Below are 21887 nucleotides of genomic sequence, written 5' to 3'. Positions count from 1 at the left end.
CACAGGAGATGCGGATTCGATCCCTGGGTTGGGAAGATCCCCTGGAGGAGGCAATGGCAACCCACTCCAGCATTCTTGCTTGGAAAATCCCATGGACAAAGGAGTCTGGCAGATTACAGTTCAAAGGGTCACAAAGGGTGAGACACAACTGAGCGACTAAGCACAGCACATATTTGAATTACACTATTGTGTTAATTACTGCTGTACAGCAAAATGACTCAGTACATATATATACATTCTTTTTCAAGTTCTTTCCAATTACAGTTTATCATAGGATTTGAATACAGTTCTCTGTGCTATATAGTAGGACCTTATTGTTTATCCTTTCTTTATACACCAGTTTGCATCTCATATTGCAGTGTTAACTATATCTCTCAATTTGTACATTACATCCCTAGTGCTTATTTATCTTGTAACTGGAAGCCTGTACCTTTCGACCACCTTCATCCAACTCTGCCTCCTTCTCACCCCAGGTAACTAGATATCTGATCACTTTTTCTATGAGTTTGTTTGTTTTTGAAGTGTAATTGACCCAAAACACTGTTTGTTAGTTCCTGGTACACAGCAAGATGATTTGATATTTCTGTGCATTTCAAAATGGTTGCCCTGGTAAGTCTAGTTATTATCTGTCACTGTACAGAGATATGGTATAATCGTTAGCTATATCCCCACACTGTATGTTTCATGCCTGTGACTCATTTCTTTTGTAAGCGAGAATTTGTACCTCAATCTCTCTCACCTTTTTCTCTCCTCCCTCCACCCCCACCCCCAGATAATAATTTTAATGAATAGTTCTTATTAATTTTTCCTAGTTGGAACAGCATGCCTTTTCATACTTTATTTCTCAAACATATTCACAATTGTTTGGTGAAAACAAGGGATTTCGTTTTAAAAATGATAATCTTATTCAATTTTAATGAAGGCCTATTCCGTTTCCACTGCTTGTGTTTAATGCTGTGAGCTTTTCAGACAGTGATGTCTGTCATTTCACCAATCTAAGGTGGTGTTTGTGCTGTTTAGCAGTGTTACATCATGGAAAGGTTTTTCTTTTTGGTAGTATACTTTTGCAGTAATAATTTAGCCACAGTACATGCAGTGATTTGGGAAAAACAAGTTTTAAGCCCTTGTGATCATAAATTGAAGTCAGTTTAAAAAAGAAAAAATTATACCCCTTCTCCCACAGTCACTACCTTGCTAAATCTAGTAGTTTCCTTGAGCTCTTGTATGAAAGGACCACAAATGGGATAGCTTAACAGAAATTTATTCTGTCATGGTTCAGGTGCCTCTAGGGCCCACTCCAGTACTCTTGCCTGGTGGGCTACGGTCCAGGGGGTCACAAAGAGCCAGACACAACTGCGTGACTGAGCAGGCACATGCAGGACCATGTTCCCTGCCAGGGCTCTGGGGGAGAGTCCTTCCTCGCCTCTTCCAGCTTATGATGGCTCTAAGCATTCATTGCTGGTGGCTTCATAACACTAATCCTTGCCTGTTTTCACATAGCCTTTTTGTGTCTCTGTGTGTTCTTTTCTGTCTCTTATTATCCTTATTAATATTGTTGTTGTTATACTTCAGTCGCTCAGTCGTGTCCAACTCTTTGCGACCCCACGAACCACAGCATGCCAGGCCTCCCTGTCCATCACCAACTCCCAGAGTTCACTCAGACTCACGTCCATCAAGTCGGTGATGCCATCCAGCCATCTCATCCTCTGTTGTCCCCCTTCTCCTCTTGCCCCCAATCCCTCCCAGCATCAGAGTCTTTTCCAATGAGTCAACTCTTTGCATGAGGTGGCCAAAGTACTGGAGTTTCAGCTTTAGCATCATTCCTTCCAAAGAAATCCCAGGGCTGATTTCCTTCAGAATGGACTGGTTGGATCTCTTTGCAGTCCAAGGGACTCTCAAGAGTCTTCTCCAACACCACAGTTCAAAAGCATCAATTCTTCGGCGCTCAGCCTTCTTCACAGTCCAACTCTCACATCCGTACATGACCACAGGAAAAACCATAGCCTTGACTAGACGAACCTTTGTTGGCAAAGTAATGTCTCTGCTTTTGAATATACTCTCTAGGTTGGTCATAACTTTCCTTCCAAGGAGTAAGCGTCTTTTAATTTCATGGCTGCAGTCACCATCTGCAGTGATTTTGGAGCCCAGAAAAATAAAGTCTGACACTGTTTCTACTGTTTCCCCATCTATTTCCCATGAAGTGATGGGACCGGATGCCATGATCTTCGTTTTCTGAACCCTCTCATCTTGATCCTTATCTCAAGTATGTGTACAAAGACCCTGTTTCCAAACAAGGTCACATCCTGAGGTTCTGATAGGTAGGAACTGGTGGGGAGAGGACACTGTTTAACTCATTAGATTACAGATGATTTAACCTGGGTAGCAAGAGTAACTTGGTTAAATGGTAATAGGCAAGAAGCTATCATTGATCATTATTAATTTTGCATATTCATCTATTATATAATTTATCCTATTGTATTATAGTTATTATATTTACTCACTTACCTCTTACATTAAATCATAAGAAAGCAAAGATTCTTTTTTCTTGACATAATGCACTTAACAAAATGCTCATTTATGTTAATATTAATATCCATTTCTGTATATGTCACAGCAAAAAATCAAGTAGGTTAGGATAGAATCTTAGAGTTAGTTCAGTCCCTACCATCAGTCTGCACCTCTGTGCTGCTGCTGCTACTAAATCGCTTCAGTCGTGTCGGACTCTGTGCGACCCCATAGACGGCAGCCCACCAGGCTCCCCCGTCCCTGGGATTCTCCAGGCAAGAACACTGGAGTGGGTTGCCATTTCCTTCTCCAATGCATGAAGGTGAAAAGTGAAAGTGAAGTTGCTCAGTTGTGTCCGACTCTTAGCAACCCCATGGACTGCAGCCTATCAGGCTCCTCCGTCCATGGGATTTTCCAGGCAAGAGTACTGGAGTGGGCTGCCATTGCCTTCTCCGACACATCTATGGGTCATGAGCTAATATACAAACCAGCTAGATAAGGCTGTAGACGTGGCTGCAGTCATGTTCTCTTTAGTTTCCAATTCATTGTTCTTTCTACGTTGTCGGGTTATCTCTATATTAAAAGGTTTAAATGTGAGTATCCTTAGAATGGTGTTAAAAGCATGCAGTCACTCCAACCCTGGGTACTAACCTATGTTCAGAAGCCTTAACTCTTCAAGGTGTAGAGTTTCTCTCTGTGTATGCAATTTAAAAAGTTCAGTCTAACCCACAAGAATACTTTCAGGAATATCTTTGCAATTCATACATGGCATGAAAGACCACTCAAGATAGGAAAGGATAAAGGATGACTCCAACACTCTGGGGGGAGGGTCAGGTGGTTGAGATGGTCAAGGCTGAGTCAGGTGGTTTGACTTTGATCTTGAAGTGGCTGCTACTTAGTTGGACAAATCACCTTATCTCTGAACCGTTCTTCCCCATCAGATGAGCTACTAGGTTCCTTCTAGTTCTGTTCTAAGAGTGAGTATCACCGTTTATCATTCTGCGTGCAGGCTTTTCATTCCTACTAGCTTCTGGCTAGGGACCACTTCTGTTTCTCAGTGGTCATAGCAACTAGTATTACTACAGTGACTTCCTTAGGGTAGGGAGCTTGTTAACCAGGCCTTGCTAGTGATACTAGATGAGGAGCAAAACCCAACTAGGCTATGCTGAGCCCAGTGTTGAAAGCCAGAAGACTCAGAGCATCCACAGTCTGTAGCCACGGCTGCAGCAAGCACCCTAGGACACAGACAGACAGATAGATTGGTTCTGAGTCAGCTTCCTGTATCCTGTAGAGTCAAGAGGAAGACCTGCACACAGCAGCGGGCTTGTGAACAATGGTCACTTCCTGTGACCAGGAGACTGGAGAGAGTCTCTGAGGACTGGGGGACACTCCCTGTTCAGCGGGCGCTTTCAGGCAGGAGTACTCCTGGGGCCTCATCTGCAGACTGTTCCTCTTCAGATCTGTAATAAAACGTCAAAACAATCTGTCACTTTTTAAATCCGTGTTAAAGAGTATACAGTAAAGTAAGCCTTGAACTTGCCAGAGTGAAGTTTAGCTTTCTAGTGGAGGATGAGATACTTAATGATATGCTAATAACTGCACCAGAGTTAGAAGTTCACATGCTTGTGAATGACTCTTGTGTGTGAATCTTTATTTCCCCATCTGAAAAATGGCAGTGCCGTAGAAGTGTAACACCCTCCACATTTTTTACCCTAACACAAAAGCGTATTAATAGTGTGTGTGTATGTTAGTCACTTCAGTCATGTCTGACTCTTTGCTACCCCAAGAGCTGTAGCCCCCCAGGCTCTTCTGCCCATGGGATTCCCCAGACAAGAATACTAGAGTGGGTTGCTGTTTCATTCTTCAGGGGACCTTTCCAACCCAGGGATCGAACCCAGGTCGCCTGCATTGCAGGCAGATTCTTTACTGTCTGGGCTGTCAGGGAAGCCAATGTTAATAGCAGTAGTATCTATAGTAGTAGTATTAACAAGAGTAGTCACTGCTTCCATGGCACTTTACAATTCGTCTGGTTCTGTTTTGAGCCCATTTATGTAGACTCAGCTGTGTGTACAATTTCATATTGCAGCGTTTAGTGCCAGATCTGTAGTAGTATATGAGTTGTTCCACATGAGAAAGAGTGTGACTAGCAAAAGAATAATGATGACAGAGCATAGTCGTGATAATTAATAGCAAACAGTGAAACCGAATCGAGGGATTTCTTTTTTGTGTTGTCGATCACGTGAGGTGCTCCATCTGCTTCAATGGAAAATGCTGAGAGATAAAGACAAACTAAACCCGGCCCTCGTGCTGCCCGGCACTGGACCACACGAACAGCCACTGCCCACCTCCCGGCTCCCCTTACTTTCCCAGATGATCCTGGCTGATTCCAGGGTGTGAAACTCCCCGTGAAAGATAGGGAGGTGTCAGCAGCTCAGCCCAGAAAGCTGGGGATTGGGCAGTGGCTTCCTGTAATCCCCAGCGCTGGCTGGCTGCCCCGTTCTTGGCAGTGAGGGCTGGGCGGTGGGCTGGAGACAGCTGTGTGAGCCCTGCTGCCTGCACGGCCCGGAGCACTGGCCCCTCATGGAACTGCCGCACCATGTTCTGCCTGAAAGGTGAGGGGGCTTTGGGCCCACCAGGGTGGTGAAATAGAAGAATGTTCATTCAGCATCAGAACCGAGGGCTGGTTCTCTTAAAATCAAAGTTGGAGAGAGTTTTGTTAAGTATGAAAGTGAAAAAGTCATTGTTCTTTTCTGGTTGCAAACAGGAAGAAAGACCTCCTGCTGGGGAGATGGAATTTTTCTTTTAGACAGGATATTTCTCTGTTTGGATGCGTTTGGGATGTGTTTTGTCATAGACTAAGTAATTAAAAGTTTAGAATGAAAGGAAACTTCATCATCTAAGTGGGCATGGTTTACAGTTGGGGTATGAGTCCTGTTAGAGAAGTTTTCATGTGATGAGTTGCTCGTGGAAAGGGTTAGAGAGAATAAGAAGAGGGGAACAATCCTATTACTTGCAGCTTTAATGTATGAACTTAGGAATGAAATTAATTTTACCATAGAATAGAAATTCTTGTCCTAGCTATGTGTGTATGGACTATAGCGCTTTGTGAAGTACTGGAAGGTGACTATATAGAATATATGTACTGATTCTCCCATTAGTTGCAGAGTGCTTTTCTCTCTTCAGGCTATTATTTTTTCTTCAACTCTTTTTCTTCCAACTCAATGTAATTATAATTTAAGCATTTGAGAATGTGTTCTTCAATGAGATTGTTGGAATGGGGGAGTTCAAGTGAATTTCCTTGGAACTGGAGACGACTATTTTGTTCATATCTTTCAGTGTATGTCAGCCTGTTGATGTGAAATTCTTGACAGTTTTTCAATTTGGGGAAGTAAAGTGAGCCTGGCTTGCTTTGCTGATGGCTTTTCTGTCCTCCCTCTGTCCTTGCTGTGTTTCTAAGGGGCAGACCAGTGTTCTCTACTCTCAGCCTTTACAGTTTTAACCCTATCCTGACACCTTAAAAGCCACCCAAGTCTTTAATAATGAATTCTGAGTTTGAGTTATTTGTTTATATGGTTGGTACAAATTTGATCAAATTGACAAGGTAAAAACAGGAAAGAACTTCACATCTTTCCCTCCCTAAGAATTCAACTAATTCTTATTTTAGTGTATTTAGTTGAAATGGATTTCTAAGGCGACCCATCAGCTGAAGTGAATTTGAGTGTTTCTGAAAAAATATTCTTAGGTGAAATGAGTCATGGGCCCTCCTGATACTGTTTCTCAAAAAATTGTTTGCTCCCAAAAAAGTGTGACTAAGAAGAGCCAAAGTTCAGTATCATTGGATGAGGATGCCTGCGAGCCTAGTGTCATCTCCCCAGCTGAAGTCAATATGATCTAATGATAGCTTCCGGTTTAGAGTTTTTAATTAAATGCAGGTGTGCAGTTGTTGCAGGGCATGTCTTCTGTTGCTTCAGTGTATTTGCCCCACCCATTCCCATCACAGCAATTTCATTTTATTAAGGAATCTTAGCAGTTTCATGGACTCTTAGTTTCCGAGGTAACTTGGGAGTTTGAGAAAGTCAAAAGAGTGGCATATGATAGCAACTGAGTGCTTTTATGCTGAAGTGTGTGTTCTAATCAGGAGTCCACAATCCCTTTTAAAATCTACTTTCCCATTTCCCAGCAGCTAGGACAGCCGTTGACATTTGCTCTCTTCCTGTGATTTGTAGCCTCTTGGTTTATAATAATGATTTTTAGGTTGCCCTCTAGGCCCTAAGTGTATGGCCAACCCCTGATAAAGTCATGGTGAGATTAAGCGCAGGAATATCAAGGGCTGCTTGGGATGCTTGTGTCCTTCCTGCATTTGTGTTTGCCTCTGTTGGAGGCTTTTTCAGAGGATTTCACTAATTGGCCTGTTTCTGTGGCTCATTGAGGTCCTAGGAGCTCTTTAAGTCTGTGGTTATGATTTGCGTGGATATTAAAGGAAGCATGATTGCCTTTCTTTTGGGTTAAATCATGTCTTGTGTATTTCTTTTAATTGTTAAAGAAAACACATCAAACAGCCTCCCACATGCATGCAGAGTTTCCTTTTCCCCATTCAGGCTACTTTTTTTTCCCTTGAAGTCACGTCTACTCAGTTTTTGGTCGATTTGGTGCTAGAAAAATTGCCTTCTTGGAAGAGAGATGTCATCTTTATCATTGCTGTTGACTATAATAGCTCATGTAGCTATAATCTCTACTCTCTACTGTTGCCATTGAAATAGCTCAAATATATTCATTCCACCCAGGTTTTTTCCCCATGAGCAACATCTGAGCTCCCAGTCTCTGGGAACATGTTCTCTCAAGTTCTGCCCAGTCCCTGTCAGTAACAAAGCCATGGTGTGTTGTTCTTCAATGTGTAATCAGGGGTCTTGGAAGTGAGTTTCCAGCTTATTAAATAATATGATTAACAGGAAACTACCTTGCATATATTGTATACCATTCATGGATTACTTTATTCAGAAAAATTAGAATAAAATACTTTTACTTCTAAAATTGCATGGAATACAATTAAGTTTCCCTGAGACACTTAAGAAAATGCAAATTTCTTAATTACAGGGTGCCAGCTTCATCTTCATAAATATTAATTATCTGTTCAGTGCATCTCTAACTGTGAAGACTAGGTTTTTTGCTTTTAATTTCCAATCCATCACGGATATTTTGTAAAACATAGAATCACATGCTGTGGGCTATCACCACAATGTCAAACAGCTGTAATAAAGTTCTTAAACATTTATTTCATTTCCTGTTGTAATCTAATCGTGTACTGGTAACAAGGCGTTGGCACTATTTAGTAGACAAATCTGTAGTAGTTTCCTAGAGAGACTGCAACAAATTACCACTAAGTGAGTGGCTTGAAACAGAAATGTCTTCTCTCACAGTTCTAGAAGCCAGAGTCTGACAACGAGTTGTTGGCACGGTCATTGTCTCTCCACAGTCTCGAGGGTGGAATCTTTCCTGGCTTCTTCCAGTTTCTGGTGGCCTCAGGCATTTCATGACTTGTGGCAGCACCTCTGCCTCTGTCTTCGCATGGCCTTCTTCCCTAGGAGTCTGTCTGTGATTGTCACTTGGTTTTCTTATTAGGACATCTGTCATTGGATTTAGCGTTCACCCTCCTCCAGTATATGACCTCATCTTAGCTGATTACATCTGTAAAAACTCTGTTTCCAAATAAGGTCACGTTCTCAGGTTCCCAGTGGACATGGACTGGGGGGGCACTAGACACTCCATTAGGATGCCTAGTTGCTTGGATTGAGGGTAGCATCATAGGAGATGTATTTAGTGGAGAGCTGTAAGGATGGCCATCCAGTATAGCTGTTTTGATAATATATTTGAAATGTGTAGCATTGTAAGTTTGACCAGTCTGTGTAGTTAGAAGGGTTGAACATGTGCCCACTACAATCAGTTGTGCAAAAGAAAACATTGCCTTTTTGTTTCCTATAAATTACTCAGTTTCCTTCATATACTCTGATCCTGCTGAGAAGGGGAAAAAACAAAAAAACAAAATTGAACTTTACTTCACTGCAGTCAACCCAGTGTGAACCAAAAATTTAAACAGTTGCATTAGCTAGCTCAGGCTGTGGGATGACTTGGTCTCTCAGAATTCTCCTGTTATCTCTTCTCTCCAAAGTGGATTCTGTTGTTCAGTTTCTCCCTTGTTAATATAACAAAAGTGATGCCTGCTAAATTGTGTACTTTTTGTATCGTGGACTTGCTTCTTACATAATTTTTGAAGTGTTGGAGAAGGATACTTCTGTATAGTTGAATTAAAAAAAATAAGGTATTATTTTGAAAATGTCCTTTCTCTGAATGTGGAAATGATAAATATATACATCCTTTTGTACTCTAAAAATAATTTCAGTACACTTTGTGAGCATCATGGATCTTAAGCGTCTGAATTTAGTATTGGATTTTACCTGGTCAGGATTCTCTCCAGGGATTTCAACCTGGCTTCAATGTTGGTCTAGATTCTTTCCCTTACTCTCCTCTTATGTGATGTCCAAGATCTAGAAATTGAGTTTCATGGATTAGAAAAGTGGTGCATTCTGTCGACAGGGTGTATCCCAGCTGCCTGCATACTTAGCATGGTAGGGTCCCGTCTGTATCCTTTTCTGATTCACAAGTTACAGATTTAGGAAAGCCTTTCGGTTGTCTAATAATAGCAGAGTTATGTTGGCGATTACAGCGATGAACCATGTCAGGCATGTGCGTCTGCTCCCGAGAGGGCAGTTCATCCTAGAAACCCTGTTCTGTCCTTCCTCGTCGTGCACCCCGGAGCAGATCACAGGCCTCTTCCCAGTTGTCTCGTGCGTGTTGTACATGTGAAAGGATTCCTCGGATTCTTTTCTTGGCAGCATTTGGAAAATAATGTCTGGAATCAGAAACAGATTTGTTATTTCTGTGCTGAAACAAGTGCATTTTTTTCAAGTTAGCAAGCAACCATTTGCTCTGGATGGTTCCCCTACCCCTTCTTCCCACCTTTTATAAATCCAGTAATAAACTGTCAAGTAAGCATTGAGCAGAGTTGATGCTATTTTACTATTTGATTCTGAGTATCATTTTGAAAGGCTTGAACAATCAAAATGTGAAGTGACCTCAGGAATCTTGTATCTGGGTGAATCTGGACATTTTGTTATCATACTTTAATATTTTGAATTTTACTTAAATTTAAATTAGCCATAGCCTTTAGAGCCATAGTCCTGTAAGACTTTCTTCCCTCCTTTCATTTAAAAATTGCATATAATTGCTAGCCAGTAACCTACAGCTACCGGGGGGAATGCACATTTGCTCAATCTGCAATTTAAAGTAGCACTTTTAATAAACACACTGATGATATCATGCATTTTTCAAACTGGCAGGCAAAGCCCTTGAAATTTAATAAACCAAATAAAGCTAGCCTTTTATTTCCTTTGTCTTTCCCTTGAAAACTTGATCATGCTTTCCAGTTCTCTTTCTTCCTTCCACTACTAATCAAAATCTTGCTTTTAAATATATTGCAGCAGAAGCCAGATCACTGTGCTGAAGAGATGATATAATAGAAACTAGGAGATGCTATCCTTAAGGTATGAAAGAGCGGTTAACAGAGCTTTGCTGCCAGAAGCGTGCAGGGCTGGGGGTCTGCTTGTCTTGGAGCATGCTCTGTGCAAGGACAGTGCCCTGTAATTCGGTGAAACTGAATCAAGTGACGAATTACCAAAAGCATTGGCAAAGGTTCCCATGAGTTTCTTTCTCCATTTGAGGATCTCCTGTCCCATTTTTACCTTTTCTTGTTTTATCTGCTGATTTCCATATCTCTTTTTTCTAGTTATTCCGTTTCCTCCTTTCCTCCTCCGATTGCATGTTGATGGGGGTTGTATTATCCCTACGCCAGACTGAACTCCCTCTAGTTAAGAAGGTGTGATCAGTAATCTGCACATGCCTTAGTAAAGGTGATAGTTAATAGATGAAGGCAGATGGACCAGTGTGATAAAGGCAATTAACCACTCAGGACGCCATGTCACCACCATCAGCCAGGCACAAAGGTATGCAGGGATATGTATTTTTCTGTTTTAAACATCAGGAAAAAATCCTGCTGAAACAACCTAAGGGCTTTAAGAGCAATTAATAGCTTTTGCATGATTGAACGTATTGGTGATGCAGGGTAGGAAGATAGATATTCTTAAATTTGAAAAATGTCCCTTGGTTTATAAAATCATACATAGCAGTTGGATTTGAGATAAAGAGGTCTTCATTTGACAGGCATTAGTATAATGACAAACTTTTGGGTATCATATTAGCAATGTCCATCGTCCATCTGCTGATTATGTCATGTTTATCAGGTTTTGTTAACTTGGACTTTAGAATTTGTATTGTTGTTCCTGCCAAAATGTGGTTAATACCGAGAGCCATTGAAACAAAGGCCATGATGACTTGAACGAGGATTTAATTTGAGGAGTTAATTACATGATAATTTGGGTTATTTTAATTTGGGTTACTTGCATGATAAGAGAAATGTAAGTGCTCATTGCCACTTTCTTCACTGGAATGTCTTCTTATAACAAAAAGATATAAATAGCATAAACTGAGCTTTAGGAACCAGGAGTTGAAATATAGTCTTAAGCTAATTTATATTTAAGTGGAGTATGGTTTTCAAAGGTCAGGTTATATATTACATGTTTGCTCTTGAGAAATTTGGCAAGACTACATTTGGAAACAAAAGGGGAAAATTCCCTCCTCTGATGACCATAAGAGGACATCTATGCTATTTCTGGTCTTATTTCACGGAGTGAAACTGTGCAAGCTTCGGAAACTTTTAGAATGAAAGTTGTGCCACATGCCTCCACTCTCCTGAGTCACTGGTGAGCGGAGGAGGAGGGAGGGAAAGGGACACTGCCACATGCCTAGGGAGTGTTCTTAGGAGAAGGAGGCACAGGGCAGCCAGGAGGGTTAAAGAGGCGTCAGGAGAAGGCAGGAGCACAGGAGATGTCAGAGTTGGTTAGGAGACTGGCTGGGGAAACTAAGTAAGTAGTGACTTTTCTGTTTTCAAACAGAAAAGTTTCCTCAGCCAGTCTACCGTAGAAGATCCCATGAGGTGGTATGGCAGAGAGAGCCAGGCATAGGGGAGCCCCTAGTCCCAGATGGTCCTGCATCTTACCTTCTTTGGCCATCTCTTTCAAATTTGTTGGAGTTTTTCTTTACCCCTTTCCTCTTTCTTAAGAGGATAAAAGAAACTTTAGCCCCTTCTATCCCTTACAAAAGTGTTGCTGAAACAGACTATCTAGTTTTATGCAAAAAAATGCATATTATCCCACAGTGGCTAATTTATATATATATATAGATTCACCCCAAATTTGTTGATACCCTGAAATACCTCTTGAGGTTCATCACATCTGACTGAAATGTTTTGACAGAGTTTGGGGTGTAAGTATTCATCAGATGTTGATGGGACTTACTTGTGCCTGGTTTCCCTTGCCCCAGAAGAGCCCCCCTTCTCCCATGCTCCCAGACTTTTTCCCCACGCTGGGTCTTCTCAGCACCCACGCCCTTTCCAGCTGCTTTCCTGTCCTCTCAAAAGGCACCACTGCTTGTACCTGCTTTGAAGGGGGCGGGGGGAGTTCTTCTTTCCCCAAGTTCATTTTGAGTACAAAGCAAGGCCAGAGATTTTTTTTAAGGTTTTCTCTGCTAATGACCACCCAGATAATATAACATCAACAGATTAGTGAAGAAGATTCAAGAAATCCCAGCTGTGTCCATTAATAATATAAGCCTGAATACAAATCTCTTAACTGTGAGAGTAGCATGCGTGACTGCTCAGTCACTCAATCGTGTCCAGCTCTTTGCAACCCCATGGATGGGAGCTCGCCAGGCTCCTCTGTTCGTGGGATTCTCCAGGTAAGAATACTGGAGCGAGTTGCCATTTCCTCCTCTTGTGGATCTTGCTGACCCAGGGACTGAACCCATGTCTTTTATGTCTCCTGCATTGGCAGGTGGATTCTTACCACCGAGCAGCATGAGAGTAGCATCTACTTGACAAAAGATTGAGGAGTAAATAATAACTTACATAAGATGCTAGACATTTTATCACAAGTATGTAGTAAAGTGCTTCATAAAGTTACTGATTAGAGCTACCTTGGGTTTTCTGAAAGTAAAAACTAATTTGTATTAATACCATAATTTAGGAAGACGGTGTAACTATATAGTGAGAAAGGCAGATATATTTCTGGTTTTTCATTGCAACATATTTACACCAACTTTTGTAAAGTTTTCTGGCATCACAGTTGTATAAATACACCCAGGTGAATCCAAAGATTCATAAGTCACATATACTGGCAAATGAACGTTATAGCAACACAAATATTTTGAAAGCCAGGGAAGCCAAGGAGAATATCCTGACACAGTTCTAACTGCTCCAGCGGAAGTATTTGCTGCCACAGCATTTGAGACAAAAACCATTCCTTTATGGAAATGTTTTCTGGCAGAACATGCACTTGATAAAAATCCTAAACAAGATTTGGACTACTCATGTGGTGTATTTTTATAAAATTCTTATAAAATTGCATGTATTAAAAAAAAAAAGAAAAATCTGTCCATATCTGGATGAGAGGAATGGCTAGATGAGTGGTTTTATCCTTCATCGGTAGACATGTCCTTATTTCATGTTGACTGCTGAGGAATTGGTAACTGGCTCTCCTTACTCGAGTATTTCTCCTTTCACTCAGCTCCTTCTTCCACTGGTAATTGACCCATTTTCCATCTCAGAGAGAACAAGTTAGTGAGTGTAAGAGTTGTCCAGATGAATTATCAGTAAATTACAATGGAAGTTTAAAAAAAGCAGACTCAAAAGATGACATTGTACGTCCATCCTTCCAAAACTGCAGGGTCCATAAATTCCAAAAAGAGTAAATTTTTGATGGCTTAAAGCATGATTTAAAGCATTGGTTAACATGAGATAAAACATTTGTTTGATATTTGCTATCAACTTTTAGGTTTAAAATTATAAGACTGTGACAGAGATAGCTTGTTTTCAGTCACCCATTGAGAACATCTAAATTTAAAGTCCTGTACATTTTCTGCTTCCCACAGAAAGTTCATGTTGGTGTGGCAGATATTATGAATCTTTATTTATATGCTTTTTGGCTTATGGTAACAAATTTGGCTGAAATTGAGTTTGTCTTAGTTGCTCTCTGTCCGTCACTCACCTTCATGAAATTGGTGAATAGATTCATTGTGGGACTGTTATCTGCAAAAGATAAAGTGTCTGTGAACTGACGGGAAAACAGGAACCCCTAAAATATGTGAGATTCCTTTAGCACATGACATACCAAAGGGTTCTCCTTGATTCCTATTTTGGCCAGTGTCTGACTGGATTTCCTTTAAATTTCGCTTTGCCTGATTTCCACATTGGAAAGTGATCTGCCTGCTCTATGCATGAAGACAAGCTTTCTTTGTCTCCTGCCTGATATTGGCCTCTAGCAACTCTTGTGTGAGGCCTGCAATCAGGTCACAGGCTTCTCACATCAGTTCTAAGACAGTTCTCTAATCAGTGTCAAGAACTTTTTGCTGCTTTCCGATAGGGAAATCCAGTATTAGTGATATACTGATAATTCCCACATTTCTCTCTGCAACTGAGACCGCTCCCCTAAATTTCAAATATGAATATCCATCTGTCTCCTCCACATTTCCAACTGGGTGTCCAATGGGCTTCATGAACTCCTGGTGCCCCCTCCATCCCTTGACCTTCACATCTATTCTGCTGGAGCCTTCTTCATTCCCATAAGGGATAAACCTTTTTTTTTTTTTCCCAGTTGAATAAGCTATAAACCTTGATGTCACGTATGACTCCTGTTTTTCTCTTACCCCCACCCCCACCCTGGTTCAATGTGTCAGAAAATCCTGTTGACTCAGTGTATCTTTTCTGGGATCTGACTCCCTCTTGCCCCATTCACTGCCACCTGCTTGCCTGGGTCTCAGCTGGGCAGCTATCACAGCTTCCCTCAGCAGCCTATTTCCAACCCAGTAGCCGAAGTGAGCCTCTGTGAGTTCATGCTACTCCTTTGCTCAAAACACCATTTTACTCAGAGTAAAAGCTCAAGCCTTGGCAATGTCTCTGTATTTTGGAAACATCAGTCACAGGCCAAAATCAAACCATGGAGGAGAAAGGTGGTTTTCTAAGCTACAGAACTGGTAGCTGATCAGATCCTTTATTTTGGCAGAAAAGGAAAAGGTTTCTGTGCTGAATCTGCAGCCCCAGGTTAGCCGTGTTCTTGTCTGGTGCTCCTGGAAGGTGTAGTCTACTGAGAGGCCTTCGTCTTTTCTGCAGTGGGAGTAAAGATCATTCCAGTCTCTGTCGTTTTATCATCACATGTAGCATCTGTATTTAGTGCAGCTACAGGTGTGCCTTTAGTTTTTATAAAACGAGTTTGATAGAGTTTCTGTTGGAATTTTGGAAAATTGATTCCTATGGCTTTTTTTTTTTTTTTTTTCCATAATAAGGATTCAGTTAGAACTAAATAGTAGGGAACCTGTCCATATTCAGTTAGGAAGCTAACTGAAATGTTTAAAAAGCAGCTCAGTTTTTATTCTTGTGCATATATTTGTATTGCTGAGCTTTGGTTTGTTATAAGGAATATCAGAAAGTGCTCTCATGATAAGTGCTTGATATTTTACTGTTTCATAGGACCATTGTTTTGTTTTTTTTTTTTTTTTCCCCCTTTCATAGCATTATTAAAATGGAGGGCAGGCTTTGACCCCACTCATTGAGTGGAATTTCTTTGGGACATACACTACGTCGTGTGTGTGGTAGTGATAGGTGCTGTGGCTTCCCTATTAAAGTCTAAACTCCTTGAGGGCTTATCCCATTGTCTTAACCAAGAAGGAATCCTAGTTGATATTTGTAATTAAGGGAGCTTCACTAGTGGCTCAGTGGTAAAGAATCCGCCTGCAGGAGACATGGGTTTGATCCCTGAGTCAAGAAGATCCCCTGGAGAAGGAAATGGCAACCCACTCTAGTTTTCTTGTCTGGAAAAATCCCATGGGCAGAGGAGCCTGGCGGGCTACAGCCCATAGGGTTGCAAGAGAGTCAGGCAGGACTTAGCAACTAGACAACAGCAACGGTTTGTAATTGAAGGAATGAAGTGTAGTATTCAATCTAGCTCAGGTAAAAAGGACTTGAGCCATCACTCTCTATGAAAATAAAAGGACTCTTTTGAGTATAACTTAAAAATAGAAAAGTGGATTTTTCGACTTCCAATGGGACTGAAAATATGAACGCAATAAGCAGAGCAGGAAAGATTTTTAACTTTCAAAGTTTTATGTTCTATAACAACTGGGTAGAAAAACCCAGTGTGACAGTTTCAATCAGTAATGACTTAAAAGAGGGGGAAGGAAGCTGATCATGGAAGAGGAGAAAGGTTAATGTGTTTCTAGAAATTCAAACATTCAAGACAAATGAGTCTAGACTTCGTGGTGACAGGGTGGGGGATACGCTTCCCAGGGACCCTCTTGGTCTTTAAGTGGCAGGTCACCCTCAGCAAAATGGCCAGTCCCCTGCCGGCTCCTCTCAAGTACTGTTCTGAAGTGGTTACTCTTCTCTTAGAGGACTGAGGTTTTACTCACCACGGAGAAACAGCCTTCAAGCACTTTCTTCCCTCTTGAGTTTTCAATTGGAAAAAAAGAAAACCAAAGAACTAAAACACTCCAATGCATAGTTCCAAGAATGAGCAATTGACTGTAGACTAAAGGGAAAAAAAGTGATAAAGTTATCTTTAGAAATATGAGATCATTTTCTCATAGCAAGTCATCATGTAACTATGGGACTTTTTTATGTCTGTCTAAATATTTCTACTGACATTTTATCTTATTTGACCTTCCTATTCCTTATTCTAAAATTTTCAGATCCACTGGATTACTTTCCAGTGTTCTCCTGTATGCTTTTCATTCTATTTCCATTACAACACTGTTCCCCATTTTCTATGTAAATGTGCTTACAATTTGGTCACCGCGCTTTTCTGTCCATCTTAGGTGCAATGAGACCAAGCGGGTTATTTATTCAGGACCTTCTAGCAGAGAGTACCTCAAGGTGTTATTAATATCTGTTGATTGAATGAGTGCCTGACTGCATTGAGGACTTTATTTCCTCCTCTTTACCTCTGTGAACTATTACGATTATTAAAAATTACAGGAACTTTGACTTGTAGATTGTGTTTTCGGCTCAATAAAATGAGAGTGATGGACCTGTCATTTTAATGACAAGTTTCAGTTCAGTTCAGTCACTCAGTCGTGTCCGACTCTTCGCGACCCCATGAATCGCAGCACACCAGGTCTCCCTGTCCATCACCAACTCCCGGAGTTCACTCAGACTCACATCCATCGAGTCAGTGATGCCATCCAGCCATCTCATCCTCTGTGGTCCCCTTCTCCTCCTGCCCCCAATCCCTCCCAGCATCAGAGTCTTTTCCAATGAGTCAACTCTTCGCATGAGGTGGCCAAAGTCCTGGAGTTTCAGCTTTAGTATCATTCCTTCCAAAGAAATCCCAGGGCTGATCTCCTTCACAATGGACTTGTTGGATCTCCTTGCAGTCCAAGGGACTCTCAAGAGTCTTCTCCAACACCATAGTTCAAAAGCATCAATTCTTTGGTGCTCAGCCTTCTTCACAGTCCAACTCTCACATCCATACATGACCACTGGAAAAACCATAGCCTTGACTAGACGGCCCTTTGTTGGCAAAGTAATGTTGAATATGCTATCTAGGTTGGTCATAACTTTGCTTCCAAGGAATAAGCATCTTTTAATTTCATGGCTGCAGTCACCATCAGCAGTGATTTTGGAGCCCAAAAAAGTAAAGTCTGACACTGTTTCCACTGTTCCCCATCTGTTTCCCATGAAGTGATGGGACCAGATGCCATGATCTTCGTTTTCTGAGTGTTGAGCTTTAAGCCAGTTTTTTCACTCTCCACTTTCACTTTCATCAAGAGGCTTTTGAGTTCCTCTTCACTTTCTGCCATAAGGGTGGTGTCATCTGCATATCTGAGGTTATTGATATTTCTCCTGGCAATCTTGATTCCAGCTTGTGTTTCTTCCAGTCCAGCATTTCTCATGATGTACTCTGCATATAAGTTAAATAAGCAGGGTGACAATATACAGCCTTGACGTACTCCTTTTCCTATTTGGAACCAGTCTGTTGTTCCATGTCCAGTTCTAACTGTTGCTTCCTGACCTGCATACAGATTTCTCAAGAGGCAGGTCAGGTGGTCTGGTATTCCCATCTCTTGAAGAATTTTCCACAGGTTATTGTGATCCACACAGTCAAAGGCTTTGGCATAGTCAATAAAGCAGAAATAGATGTTTTTCTGGAACTCTCTTGCTTTTTCGATGATCCAGCAGATGTTGGCAATTTGACGTCTGGTTCCTCTGCGTTGTCTAAAACCAGGTTGAACATCAGGAAGTTTGCGGTTCACGTATTGCTGAAGCCTGGCTTGGAGAATTTTGAGCATTACTTTACTAGCGTGTGAGATGAGTGCAATTGTGCGGTCATTTGAGCATTCTTTGGCATTGCCTTTCTTTGGGATTGGAATGAAAACTGACCTTTTCCAGTCCTGTGGCCACTGCTGAGTTTTCCAAATTTGCTGGCATATTGAGTGGAGCACTTTCACAGCATCATCATTCAGGATTTGAAATAGCTTAACTGGAATTCCATCACCTCCACTAGCTTTGTTCGTAGTGATGCTTTCTAAGGCCCACTTGACTTCACATTCCAGGATGTCTGGCTCTAGGTCAGTGATCACACCATCGTGATTATCTGGGTCATGAAGATCTTTTTTGTACAGTTCTTCTGTGTATTCTTGCCACCTCTTCTTAATATCTTCTGCTTCTTTTAGTTCATACCATTTCTGTCCTTTATCGAGCCCATCTTTGCATGAAATGTTCCCTTGGTATCTCTAATTTTCTTCAGATCTCTAGTCTTTCCAATTCTGTTGTTTTCCTCTATTTCTTTGCATTGATCGCTGAGGAAGGCTTTCTTATCTCTTCTTGCTATTTTTTGGAACTCTGCATTAAGATGCTTATATCTTTCCTTTTCTCCTTTGCTTTTAGCTTCTCTTCTTTTCACAGCTATTTGTCAGGCCAGTTGAGATCTTAATAAAATTCACATTCAGGATGGTGAACCTGAAATTTACACATTGTGATTAACCATGAGCAAAGTTCTTACATGTGAAGCAGAAATACTTTTAACCTAAGAATCAGAGTTTTTCTCATCTGAGTCTGTTGCTTACTGACTCAGAGGAAGTCACTTAACCACAGAACCATTTTCTTCATCTGGTAAATAGAAATGACTCCCCTGCCAACTTGATGGGGTGCTCTTTGTGGGAATCAAATGAGATAAAGGACCTGGGATGTTAGGGCAGAAAGTGGCAGTCCTCTTTGCTACTCCCTCTTTCATTCTCCTACATTTCCTGTCAGTTCCACCTTCTTAGTATGTTTATGGATCCCATCTCTGCTCTTTATTCCCTTGACTATCACTGCCTTAGTGTGATGACTATTAGCATTTCATGCTTTTAGTTTATTGGGTTCCTAACTTTCTGATTCTCAGCTAATTGCTCTCTAATCCCTTACTCCAAACCCTATCCAGGACGTGAATAACAGACTTCACTTATCATGTTTTTTCTCTAAAACTCTTCAGTTTCCCCCACCCAGCCCCCTACCAGTACAGTGCCTTTAGGATAAAGTTTAACTTCGGAGGAGCCCTTTATTAAAGAACACCTCCCTGTTTTCCTCTTCAGCGTCAGTTCTCACATCCACATTCACAACCTTTGCTCATCTTTCTTTGTCGGGACCCTCTGCTTAGAAGGACTATCTGTTTCTCCTGTCCCTTCTACCTAACATTGATTTTGGACTGACAGGACTTATTTCATATGCTACCTCCTCCAAAGCCAGTTTTTAACGCTGCTCTGTGCTGCCTGTCACACTGTCGTGTAGTGTCTTGTTTTAGGCAATACGAACCTAAAAGGCAGGGCATGTGTATTAGTCATTGTCCTTGATGCCAAAAATCACATAAAACCTGGTTGAATTAATTCATTAATGTTTGAAAATCTTTAAAATAGGAGGGAAAATTCTGGTGTATCATCTGGCTTAGTATTAAAAGCAAAATAGAAAACATTATCCTGCCCTTGTATATATAAAGTTATAAACTGTTCATACCTGGGGTACTGAGGCTCATTCCAACTGTCCTCTTCAAGTAATTTCTAACGAGTTGAAATGCACTAAGAATTGCACAGGTAAACTTTTTTTATCTGGGAAGAAGTAACTGTGCAAAATAAAGTCCTAAAATAATTTGGATTTTACCTGGGAAAACCATGATCGGGATGCAGTACCACAGTTTTCTGTAGGAGTAAATGACATGGATGTTGTCAACCAAGGTCAGGTGTTCAGGACTAGGGATTTGTTACCTGGATGATGGTGCAAGCTAAAAATATTAACCTGTTCAAGAAAAGTACAGATAAGCAATTTAATGATTGAGCCATAATTGATTATCAAGGTAAAATGGTATGTTTGAGTCTTCTAGAATTGAGGAACCCAAATTATGGAACACTGCTCCTCTCCTCTCTGTGACAGGCAAACCTGGGGCCCCTTGGCATTCATCACCGGGTGCCATGCCTGTCAGTGTCCTGTGTGCATGTGTGCTAAGTTGTTTCAGTTGTCGTGTCTGGCTCTTTGTGACCCTATGGACCGTAGCCCGCCAGGCTCCTCTGTCCATGGGATCCTCCAGGCAAGAATATTGGAGTGGGTTGCCATGCACTCCTCCAGGGGATTTTCCCAACCCAGGCATCCGACCTGCATCTCTTATGTCTCCTGCATTGGCAGGAAGGTTCTTACATTGCTTGGTAAAAAGGGACTTTGCAGATATAATCAAAGTTACTACTCAGTGACCTTAAGAAACAGAGATTAGCCTGGATTATCTAGGTGGGCTTCTTGTAATCACAGAAGCCTTTAAGAGCAGAGCTGCTGGCAAAGGGGAAGTGGGAGAGGTTGTAAGGATTCATTGTGCTGTCACTGGCTTGACTGGGGAAGCTTGAGAAGGAATTAAATTCAGGGAGATCAGTCCTCGGTGTTCATTGGAAGGACTGATGTTGAAGCTGAAACTCTAATACTTTGGCCACCTCATGTGAAGAGTTGACTCATTGGAAAAGACCCTGATGCTGGGAGGGATTGGGGGCAGGAGGAGAAGGAGCCGACACAGGATGAGATGGCATCACTGACTCAATGGACATGGGTTTGGGTGAACTCTGGGAGGCCTGGCGTGCTGCAATTCATGGGGTCACAAAGAGTTGGACATGACTGAGCGACTGAACTGAACTAAACAGCCTGAATGAGCTCGGGAGCAGTTCTTCTTCTACAGCCTCCAAGTAAGAGCCCACGCCAGCTGACACCCTGATTCAGGCCTTGTGAGACCCTAAGCAGAGAACCCAGCTGAACCCACTGGACTTCAGACCTGTACAACCGAAAGATAAATAAGTGGGTATTGTTTTAATGTGCCAAATTCATGGCATTTTGTTACAACAGCATAGAAAATGACCGCACCAACAAAACAAAGCAAAAGATTGGGCTGGTATATGGGAGCTTCTTAGTTTAGGAATCTATTTGTTAGGAAGACTTGCTTTCCAGTGTTGAGTGGACTATGTTTGACAAACCCTAAAATTAAATGCTCTTTCTGACAGCCATGAGAAGGGTCTTTATTTCTGGCTGATCTGAGATCACTCCCTAACCTCTAGAACATCAGAGTTGACCTGAAGCATGCCCCCGAGTGAGTCTTAGACTTCAAGGGCTCCAGTGGAAAAATCAACCTGGGGACTCTTACATTATTATATGCTGACTTTGTGCAGGAAAGGTTAACAATAATAAATCAGAGGAATGGAGATTGTTTTGGGTAGTACAATATCAAGGGCTCCAGTCTCAGTTTTTCCAAGGGATGTATAAAGTAGGACATTTAAGATGTTTGCTTCCTTTTAGCATAGTTTCTCTACTATTGTCTTTATGAGAGTCATCCTCTTTGACAAAGGCCTCCTCAAGCCCACAACACTTGAAACACACTAAAAGTCATTTGTTAATGAAAACAGAGAGGATTTGATTTTGACATCACTTCAGAAATACTGTACTCTCATATTGCAGTTCTAAAAGCTCTTCATTTTATTTGTGATGTACAGGACAGGCAAAGACTGAAGTCTGGGCCATGCTTTGTCAGTGTGGTAAATTTGTTCTTATTAAACACTAAAGTAGTTGGCTTGATATCAAAATAGGGAACAGTTGTGTCTGCAAAGGATGATGACAGCCGAGTCAGAAATAAACAGAGCTGATAACCTGCTTGCTTGCTTAC

General features: G+C 41.4%; 1 protein-coding gene across 3 annotated transcripts in view; it reads left to right on the top strand.

Moving 5' to 3' along the window:
* The window catches only part of NHSL1 (NHS like 1), a 262524-nt gene that overhangs the window by 140828 nt on the left and 99809 nt on the right, over positions 1-21887 (top strand). The window lies entirely within an intron of this gene.

Source organism: Bubalus kerabau, chromosome 9 (assembly GCF_029407905.1).
Source record: "Bubalus kerabau isolate K-KA32 ecotype Philippines breed swamp buffalo chromosome 9, PCC_UOA_SB_1v2, whole genome shotgun sequence".
Lineage (NCBI taxonomy): Eukaryota > Metazoa > Chordata > Mammalia > Artiodactyla > Bovidae > Bubalus > Bubalus kerabau.
Note: the sequence above shows the minus strand (reverse complement) of the source record. Positions and strands in the feature narration are given on the sequence as shown.